The sequence below is a fragment of the Euprymna scolopes genome, chromosome 25 (assembly GCF_053919585.1).
Source record: "Euprymna scolopes isolate OS-2025 chromosome 25, ASM5391958v1, whole genome shotgun sequence".
NCBI classification, from domain to species: Eukaryota; Metazoa; Mollusca; class Cephalopoda; order Sepiida; family Sepiolidae; genus Euprymna; species Euprymna scolopes.
The window spans coordinates 97,186,129-97,197,633 of NC_136506.1; the positions used below are offsets into that span (position 1 = coordinate 97,186,129).

The 11,505-nt window shown below is 38.7% G+C and overlaps 1 protein-coding gene across 2 annotated transcripts in view; it reads right to left on the minus strand.

Annotated features, from left to right (window-relative positions):
• LOC145247545 (putative GMC-type oxidoreductase Mb1310) overlaps positions 1-11,505 on the minus strand; it is a 186,619-nt gene that overhangs the window by 145,099 nt on the left and 30,015 nt on the right. The gene's annotated exons all lie outside the window — the stretch shown is intronic.

An 11,505-nucleotide genomic window follows, 5' to 3' on the forward strand; every position in this document is an offset into this window, starting at 1 on the left:
GTCATGTTGGTACAGTGGTAACTTCACCAGCTTTGCTTTCGGTTTCGAATCTAGCTGAATCTGGCACCATAATATTTTTTCTTTTACTTTTGAAACTCTATAATAATATATACGAAATCTGGACAAATTAAAATATAATATTTGAGCGTATTTTACAACCGGGCAAAGCCCCTCCCTCCGCAAGTACATTCTACATTAACAAAATAAACCTACGTACAATGTAAGCATTCTGTTTCATTGATAATTATTTCAAAAGCAAATAGACTAAATAAAACTATTATTATTAGTAGTAACGGTTTTACGATTCATTTCGTACTAGCCTAGGTGTCCGGCGTTGCCCGGTTGCTTGGAAGTGTGTGTTGAGCAAAAAAAAAAAAAAAAAAAAGAAAAAAAGTGGTACTAGGCAGGCAGGCTCGAACCCGTATCGCGAAGAGGAAAAGAACGTGAAAAAACAACAACATCAACAACAAAAACGTGAGGTCTTTGCCGTTGCGTCTATCGCCAAAGTGGAAGTGGCAAAGGTTTGAATTAAGGCTAGTTAATCGAAAAGAGAGGATGACTTTCGATAATATCGGCGAAAAAGCGACCCTTTCTTTAAGAAAAGTGCCCAGTTGAGGGTGAAGAAATGTACGCTTTTGGCCAATTTCTGGATATTTGTCGTCCGAAGGGCCGAGTTCAAAATGATACCGATCTCGTTAAAATCCGTAGCTTCTGTCAAAAGTTTTAGGCATACATGCACACATACATACATACATACATACATACATACATACATACATACAGTTAAACAGACAGGTGAGATTTATATTATAGATAAATAATGTAGATTTATTTAATATTACCTTCCGTCTGGTTTTGACAGTTTATTATCTGTTTGTTTATATCTGACATTTTTCGGAGTAAAATATAATGATTACATTTTCTATTTATAAATAATTCATTTTTTATGTAAGCAACGAAATTCGAAATTAAACAAAACATAAATTACAACAATTTTCCTATCTTTTTTTTTTAGATATTCGAATTTTTCTCCGAGAAGAAACTAGCAGGAGTACCCGGTGTTGCTCGAGGTAATATAAATTTAAATAGAATTGAGATTATGTGTAATATCGTTATATTAAACTTTCTATCTCCCTCCCCCTCTCTCTCTCCAGCCGTCTCTTTATGTTTCTTTCTTTTCCTCTCTTCTTTTTGCCGTCGTTCTCCGTAAACCTTTACGCATAAGAAATGGTAGACGTTGAAAAAAAAAAACAAAAAACAAAAACAAAAAACAAAAAAAAAAAACAAAAAAACAAAACAAAAAACAAAAACAAAAAAACAAACTCTCGTTCTAAATACCACCAACCACCGAAGCGTTAAGTAATTTACAGAATCTGTAACTTAATCGCTATGTACAGACCGAGTTTATTAATCAGTAGAAAATGTAACCGGCGTTGTCCGGTATTAAACGTAACGTTAAATTCCATAAAAAAAAAAAAATGAAAAAAAAAAAAAGGAGAAAGCAACTGAGATATGTGCATGCAAGCATTATGTTTTTTTTTTAAACAGTTCACTTCTTGTATCTAAAAAAATAATACTCAAGCTGAAATCGAAACCAAAACCTAAAGGTAGGGAGTCAAGTATGATAACCATTAGGCCACATGGACACGTTCTTTAAAAAGTGTTTTCGATGGGATGTGTCGGGAGTGGGGAAAAACGGCGTTCATTGCCCTAGTCAGGAAATAAGATCGACCACCGAGTGTTTCTGTTGACTCCCAGTGGTTCGACCTCTACGCCTGGCTAATAGACAAAGAAGGATTCTGAAAGCCCGGCGATAAACGGTGCCTATCTACTCCTTAAGCAGTTTAAGTTTGCAGACCGGTAATTTGTTTGAGTCACCAGCTCTAGGAAGGTTGTCATCCAAGACTGGAGAGGCCTTCCTCCCCTTAGGTTTAGCTTCAGAGTTCTCCTTCTCCCAGACGGATGACCAGGGAAGATCTACGGGTCCATCGGTACCGAGAGGGTTTTCCCCGCGCCTGGGTCCTAATTCAGGCATTTCTGCGACCCCGCGAAGGTGGTAGTGTTGTTACTGGGTTAGTTTATGAATGTTATATATCTACTGAGAAAATAGCCAAAATTATAACGAGGCACCATGGTACATTTGTTAGGAGTTAAGATGAGTTTTTAAGAAAAAATCAAACAAACAAACAAAAGAAATTTGTACTGGGCACTTGGGAGTGCTTCAATACCGTAATGCCAGTGCAGGCAGATTGGATTGACCATCATCTAATGGGTTGAGGGTACCGGATAGACAGTTCCTGGCTGCTGTTCCCGACTGGTAGTACAGGAGCCCTAACTCTTTGGTAGCGTTTAGAGCAACTCCTCCATCAACAGTTGTATAATATCGTGATGTTTGTAGTGCCATGTGAGGCATGAAAAGGGACCCTGCACTCATCTTCGGTGGGCTATCCTGAAGTCACAACCCTAGTAGGTGGAGGGACAGCTGATGGTCTGCCCGTGTTGTATGTCTTGTATTCTGCATAAGCACTTGCTCAGCATCACTTACCTAAACTGAAACTCTTAAAAATAAAAATGATAGTACATTCCAAAATTACGCTAAAACCAGGCCAAAACTCAAACAAAACCAACCTGCCTTCTCCCTTGAGGCTCTCATTTACGAACATCCGTGGGCTTAGAACCAATTTAAATGACGTTGAAGCATTTCTCTTAACAAACACCCCGGATATCTTAGCACTAAGTGAGACTAACCTACACTCCTCCATCCCCTCTAACTACTTCAATATGCCTGGATACCTCCCACTCTGCCGTAAGGACTCTGACAGACATATGGATGGGCTTGGAGTCTACATTCAAAACACCCTCCCCTTGACTAGAGAAACCAAACTAGAATCGGACGATCAAGCCTTTATGTGTTTTAGACTTAACATACAACATAACATTAGCTACTTTTATTTTCTCTACCGCTCTCCATCGACCCATGACTGTACCCTAATAGACAAAGTCTCTGACAGCATAGATAAGGCACTTTCCCTCAACACTAGCGCGCAAGTGCATGTATTTGATGACTTCAATGTCAACCACAGCAACTTGCTTGGATTTTCTGCTTACACAGATGCAGCTGGTACCACAACACGTAACTTCTCTATATCTCATTCCCTATCACAGATGGTTACGTTTCCAACCCGTTTACCAGACCAGCAAGAACAACATGCATCACTTCTAGATCTGTTTCTGACCACAGTTCCCGATGACTGTGTAACGAATTCCCACAGCCCTCTTGGGAACGCGGATCATGCAGTGGTAATGGTTGAAATCACCCTAAGCTCTAGAGATAAAACTGAAGAGCGACTGCCCAAAACAACGAGATATTATAAAAAGGCTGACTGGAAAACCATCAGGGACCTCATCAGGGACGCTCCATGGCAAACTATTTTTTCACTTCCTGCTTTCCATTGCGCAAATGAGACCACTGAATGGTTCAAAGCGGCAATTGAAGCACATGTTTCCACACGAAAATTCTATAGCAAACCTCACTCTCCCCAATGGTTCACTTCAACCTGTGCAGCTGCCATAGCGCAAAAGCAGCATGCGTACCGCAAATTTAACCGACATAAGTCCAGTTCAAACAGACAGAAGTGCATAGAAGCCAGAAATAACTGTAAGAAAGAAATAGCGACAGCTAAGAGAGAATTTACTGAAACCACCCAAAAACGCATCGAAGCACAGAAATTAGGAACCCGAGACTTCTGGAAAATCTACACCAGTGTAGTAAATAATGGGCATTCAACAATTCCCCCACTATCCAACAATCATGAGGTTGTTTGCTCTGCAAATGAGAAGGCTAACATGCTTGCCAGACGGTTTGCCTCCAACACCACCCCCTCCCTGACTTTCCTTTGCAGACAGACGCCACACTAGACGATCTGAAAATCACCCCCGTTCAAGTGCATTCTATCATAAGAAAGCTTGACACTGCAAAAGCATGTGGACCTGATCTCATCTCGGCTGTGCTATTAAAAAAGTGCGCCGCCGAAGTAGCTCCAGTTCTCTCTAAACTTTACAACAAATGCCTTAATGAATCTTGCTTTCCTGCCGCTGGAAAACTGCTTCTGTAGTGCCAGTTTTCAAGAATTCTGGCGAAAGAACTGACCCCATAAATTATCGCCCCATTAGCCTCCTCCTACTTTTCGCCAAAATATTTGAGACCATAATTAACCAAGCTCTAGTCCATCAACTTACAGATGCTAAACTTCTGACTGACAAACAATATGGATTTAGACAAGCCCGTTCCCCAGCAGACATTCTAACTGTAATCTCAGAACGTATATACCAGTCACTGGACAAAGCGGTGGAGGGTAGAGCGGTAGCTCTAGATATATCTAAGGCTTTTGACAAGGTATGGCATGAGGGTCTTCTCAAGAAAATCAGATCATACGGCATCACTGGAAGAATACATAACATAATTAGATCCTTCTTAGATAAGAGAAAAATCCATGTTGTCCTTGACGGTCGTACATCTAAACAATATGACATAAATGCGGGAGTGCCTCAGGGGTCTATCCTTGGACCTCTGTTATTCCTAATATTCATAAATGACCTCCCTGACAGAATTGTCTGTGAGATGGGTATATATACTCACAACACTATATAATATAACAGACACGACAGGAAAACAAATGAACACATATCTAAAGAAATGACAGAAACACTAGAGGATGACCTCCGATCCGTAGTGGAATGGGGACAAAAATGGATAGTCACCTTCAATGCTGCCAAGACTAAACTTGTTTCCTCCAATAATTACAAGAAACCTCCCTACTGCCAATAGCAATGGCCAATGACTTTTTATCTGAAAGTACATCTTTTAAACTCCTCGGCCAAACGTTCACAGGAAACATGAGTTGGAACAATTACATCGAGAACATTGCCAGGACCGCTGCGAGGAAGGTGGGTTCTCTCTACCGTGCTAGAAAGCTATTAACGCCTGAACATATCCTGTACCTCTATAAGGACACCATTCGCCCATGTATGGAGTATTATTGTCATATTTGGGCTGGTGCATCTGCCACTAGTCTCTCGCTTCTAGACAAGGTTCAAAAGAGAGTCGCCAATATGATAGGTCTGGAACTGTCAGCTAAACTTCAGCCTCTGTCACATCGACGAAATGTTGCATCCCTCTGCCTGTTCTGCAAGTACTTTAACGGTGATTGCTCTGACGAACTGCAAGCACTTGTGTCCCCTTGACGTAAATACCCCCGAAAAACCCGACAAGCAGCTAACTCCCACCTCTTCACAGTAGAGATCCCTAGATGCAAAAGAGCCTTCTACTCCAGTAGTTTCTTCCCCAGAACAGCTAGATTTTGGAATTCCCTTCCAGGTCCCTGCTTTCCCGACTGCACTGACATGCAGAAGTTCAAATGCAACGTGAACCGACATCTTGCTGCCCAACTTCCTACACAATACCCCTGATTCTTATGTCCCTGATAGTAGCCCCTACCTCGAAGTGGCAATGTGCCTTGTTTGGGGTGAAAATGCAAAAAAAAAAACAAAAACAAAAACAAACAGATAAAAATACGATAACATTAAAGTACCATTTTTTACTTAAATCTTACGACAGTGTGGTCCCTCTATAGTCACCATATTCAGACTTCCGTCGTTTCCCTTTGTAAAGTGGTAGCATTATTGCATCTTCCCAATCTGGAAGGACATTACCATCGTGCAACATGGGAAGAATTAGACTATGCACTGCTCTAGAAATGATTTCACCGACAAAAAGAAACAACTGCTTTTCCTGTATCAATTTCCTTGATGGTGCATTTTATCTCATCAAGGAGGGGTCCCCCATCATATCCTTAATAATATTGTGTTGGGACAAACTGTTAGAAAAGAAGGGCTTTCTCCTTTTCATGTAAATAACAAGGCAGACTAGATAAGTGAAAATGATATTAGGAAAAGACTAGAATCGAACCCTGTAGACAAATGGATAATTGAAATCCTAGGAATGCAGTTGATTGTTAATTCTTTTAGAAATAGCTTAATATTATTTCTGTCGGAAAAAAGCGATTGTCCATTCTTTTAGAACAACCGGGTATTAAATATGTCAGTTAAAAGAATGGACAATGCGAGTTAAAAATATTGTTTAAAAATAGGTTAGATATTAAACAATTAGAATTGGGAATTCTTTGTTGCTAAAAGTGTGTTTGGACAGACATATGTAAATCCACGTGAAAGTTTGTCACGTTGGAAACTACACTTCTGACGTCATAAACAAAAGAGATTTCTCAATATATGAATCAAGGTTTCGAAGTTAGAAAGGATCAGATAATCGGAGCAGATCACAGTTGGAGACTGGGAGCCCCTTAGAGGATAAAGAGAGAAGAGTAGACCATGTAGTCGAAAAGGCTTGAATTCCTGACATTAGCAATCGGCCGGTTGAGGAATAGAGAAATCATCAATAATTTTGTAACTGTTGTCTTCGTGTCGCCTTTACAACCGTAAAGATAAATTTGTTTTATATATTTATCTATAAACGAACTCTTGTATAACGCCCTTCCGAGTAATGTGCCTCCTTCATCAACAATAATGTATCTCCTTCCCTCTATATCTCCTTCCCTCTGCGTCACTTTTTGTTATCAAGTAAGATCTATGACTTACTTGCAGTTTCATCAAATACTTTTGCAAGCAAAATCCGATCGCGCATTTTGCTAATTCCTACCCTCTGATGAGAAGGAAAGTATTTCTCCGAAACTCCGTGGATTAAGGACTATCCACTTATTTAGTGTTTCCTTTTTAAAATTACATATGTTTTTAACTCTTTTTTCAAAGAGTTTTTTGACATGATTTATTTACTATTTGCTCTTATATATGTATATATATATATATATATATATATATATATATATATATATATATATATATATCAAACAGATGTTATTGAAGAGCACGGAATTCTTCTGTTTTATTATTTTCCTTTTCATGTATATATATATATATATATATATATATATATATATATATATATATATATATATATAGTAATTTATAAAATAATTCGTCAGGCTTATGCACGACGAATTCTCACGAGAATGAAACGCGGAATATTCTGTGTAGCTTAATTGCCATATATATTTTATAAATTGCAATCTAGCTCTACCTATTTTATAAATCATAACGTAGCTCTACCTATGTATTTAGCACTTTTGAAGTAAATACTTAAAGTTTAAGCAGAAAATTACACTTTCGTATATTAATTTATGTGATTAAACGGAGTAGTCATACACACACACACATAACAAACACATACATACATATATATATATTTATATATATATATATATATATATATATATACATATATATATATATATATAAATTACCAGAATGAGGACAACCATTCAAATATTCTAAATAATACCAATTCATATATGTTGAATCAATTAACGTATATAATAGTCTGTGTTTTTACGTGGTTCATATCTGTGTTTCGGTAAAATTTGTTTTTTGTTTATCGGAAAAAGATTTATATTTCACGAGTTTTTCTTCGGACATGATTTTTCCATTTTGCCTTGTAATCATCAAATATCACTTCATCGTGAAAACCAATCCAACTGGCAAATGACTATCGGAAATCAATTAAAACGCCGTAAATAAATACGTCACTGACAAAAGTGTCATTCGTAGATTTGTCAATTTCTGCGCCAAAAGTTATGAATAAATTTATCATTTTTATTACTCACAATCGATGCTCGGCAAAAGAATTCAATTAATATTTTCCTGTCGACGATCTTGTCGAAGGATGTCTGGACGAATCAAATATATAATTAATTTTACAAGCTTTGTAGTCTAATATAAAAAGCAATTGTATGTTCGTTTGTTAGTTTGTATATACGGCATAATCACATAGACACACCGGTTCCCTTTAGATTAGAAAAGTTAAGCATTGTTTAGCCTGGTCAGTTCTAAAATGGGTGACTATTCGGAAATACTAGTTGTAGTATGTACTCCCTGTTTATCTCAACATTGTTTCCAATCATCATGGACTTTTTGCAATCAGAATCAAGCAGTGCTGACTCAGGAGAGGAGTGATTGGGATTGCACAACCCTTGCTTCACAATTTAGTACGTGTTGTCCATTATCCATCTAGGATGATGAGATGATCTTAGCCGTTTCCATGGACCCCAACATGCTTTATAGAAAAGACACTAACCCTATTCGGGTTTAACCCTCTTCATCCAAAGGAGGAAGTTCCATAGAAGTATGGAATTCACAAGCGGTCCCCACTCGCATGTATATCCCTCTTAGGGGGGATGACGACGTTAGGTTTTTGCAACTCTTTCAGGGAAGTGTCGACCTCCTTCTACATGTAGCGCCTGGAATTCCCAAATTGGTCACCCATCTGGTATTGACCAGGCTAACATTGCTTAACTGCGGTGATCTGACGAGAAACAGGCTGTATGTTCTTATAAAATTCAGAAACTACCAAAGATGTCTGACTCAGAATCAGATAATGTTGGTTTCGTGAGAAAATCATTTGCGTTCTATTAAAGATTGATTTAATGAATTTAAAAACATTCAAGTTCTTCTTCATAAGGATACTACCTGGTATAAGCCATAAATACGGACGGGTGTAACAACCTGAGGAAAAGTTGACAAATACGCCAACACTTTACACTATCGTTTTCGACTACAAACAATCGCTTAAGGCGAGTTACTAGATTGTATTACATTCAGCTACTCCGAACAAATATATCCCTTTCCGAAACATATCATAGTTGGATCTAATCCTCATGGTCAACTTATATGTCCCAGTAAGAGATGGTATTTATTTGCTCCCCCACTGAGCAAATTAGGCACAAGGCCGTTTTTAATGTGAGGTAAAAACCAGCTCCCCTAAAAGTAGGCAAAAAGGGGGCACTCTGGTTACCAAAAATAATAATTGTCCCAGTATAGAGGGTTTCCCCTCCATTGACTGGTACAAATTATCTTAAGTGCAGCATCTGCCGGAACAGATGGTGTTTATTTGCTCCCCCACCGAGCAAATTAGGCACAAGGCCGATTTTTAATGTGAGGAGTGAAGGGAGGGGGAAGGGAAAAAGGGGACCAGCTCCCGAGAGGTGGGAAATGGGAGCTGGTTAATGGTCAGGCATGTGGGGTTGCCCCCACATCTGGTCTTTGCTAGTCATAGCTAGTCATAGCTTGCAGCATCTGCCGGAACAGATACTACACTTTGATGGTATTTATTTGCTCCCCCACTGAGCAAATTAGGCACAAGGCCGTTTTTAATGTGAGGTAAAAACCAGCTCCCCTAAAAGGGGTCACTCTGGTTACCAAAAATAATAATTGTCCCAGTATAGAGGGTTTCCCCTCCATTGACTGGTACAAATTATCTTAAGTGCAGTATCTGCCGGAACAGATACTACACTTTGATCCCGGCCCGAAGGCCAAGAACCACAATATGTCCCAGTAAGAGATGTATTTGTTTGAATGGCCTTACCAACAGTAATTGTTGAATGGCCTTACCTATCTTACCTATAGTAATTGTTTAATACAATCTAGCAAGTCGCGTTAAGATTTCGGCGTACTTTCGACGTCACTTCCAGGCTGCTATACGAGTCCGTATTTATGGCTTACGCCAGCCAATCATATTCTTGTGAGGAGGAACTCGAATATATTCATTACCACAGGGATCAAATTGGTGAATATAAAAATAATTCAGAAAAATGTTGTTTTTTTTTATTTGAGGCTTTCAAGAAAACTTTCATTGAAAATCGTGGAAAATGAATTTAATGCTACTAAGACTAAGCATCTTTCCTTTAATAATTACAAGAAGCCTTCTCAACCACCAACATCCATGACAAATAATATCCTACCTAAAAATGTTTCCTTCAAACTCCTCGGCTTAACATTCACAGGCGATATGAACTGGAACAAATACATTGAGGACATTGCGAAGGCTGCTGCAAAGAAGATGGGTTCCCTCTATCGAGCTAGAAGATTATACACACCTGAGAGTATCGTCTACCTCTATAAAGCCACCATTTGCATGGAATATTGTTGCCACATTCTAATAGGTCCCGATTTGTCAACTAAGTTCCGATCCCTGGCCCATCACCGCAATGTTGCATCCCTGTGCATGCCTTATGAGTATTTTAATGGAATGTGCTCCGATGAACTCATTGAACTTGTACCACCATCTCAACGTACATACCTCGACAAACCAGCTTAACAACAAAATCACACCCCTTCACTGTTAAGGTCGTAATGCATCTAAAACCAAGCTTTTATCTTTACATCATCAACGTTCTGATCCCCATCTGGCATCAATTGAAATGAATGGCTCTCGTCTTGGGGGCCTCATGTTTTGACAAGTTTCTGGTCTTGATCTTTACTCCTGATCTGAAATGGAACATGTACATCAAATCTGTTGCCAAGACCGCTGGAAAAATGGTGTGATCTTTCTATCGATCCAGTAGATATCTCACTGTTGATGCAATTCTCTATCTATATAAGACCCAAGAACATCCAAGGATGGAGTACTGTTGCCACATTTGGGCAGGAGCTGCTAGAAAGGACTTGTCCTGCCTTGATAGAGTTCAAAATATACTTCGTAGCCTTGTAGGAGATATCCTTTTCTCTTCCCTGCAACCTCTATCTCACAGAAGAGATGTTGCGAGCTTTAACGTTATTTTCATGGCAAGTGCTCGACTGAGCTTCAATCTATGGTCCCCCCCGCCAAACTTTCACAAGAAACACCCGTCTAGCTAAAACCACTATTAATAATTCCCCCCACTCTTTATCTGTGCCTAAACCTAAACGTAGATTCCATGAACAAAGCTTCTTTCTTAGAACTACTCGCCTGTGGAACTCTCTTCCGATTGGCTGCTTTCCAGCTGACTACAATCCGATTGTCTAACGTAAACAAGTTCTTGATGAGCCGTTCCACTTGAGTTAACAAATTTAACGAATTCTCATTACTAACGATTACTATATTTTCCAATTGACAACTGTACATTCTTAACTCTTATCCTCGAGTGGTCTCTGGGCCTTGGTAAGTGGTGATTCCTATGTAAAAAAATGTCAAAAAACTTTCTACTCTAATAATTTCTTCCCTCGAACCGCTAGACTTTGGAATTCCCTTTCTGCCGCCTGTTTCCCTGTCTGTACTGATATGCAGGAGTTGTAATTTAACCTAAACCCACATCTAGTTCATCTTCCCTAAGCATGGTCCCATACGGCCAAGTGGTGATATGCCTTGTTTGGAGAGAACGTGAGTAAAATTTAAAAAAAAAAACTACATTAGAACCATGCACGTTTTCTTACGTTAATCCTTTCGTTCTCTTTGGCTTTCTGTTTTTTTTATACTATATTTATCTACGTTCTTCGTAAAATTGATGAACTATCTTTAAATAAATGAGTCGTCGCTGTTTATTCAACTGATATCGCATTTGTATAAGCAGTATATAACATAAATGCTGTGTAAACAAACTTACAGACAATGAATTATAA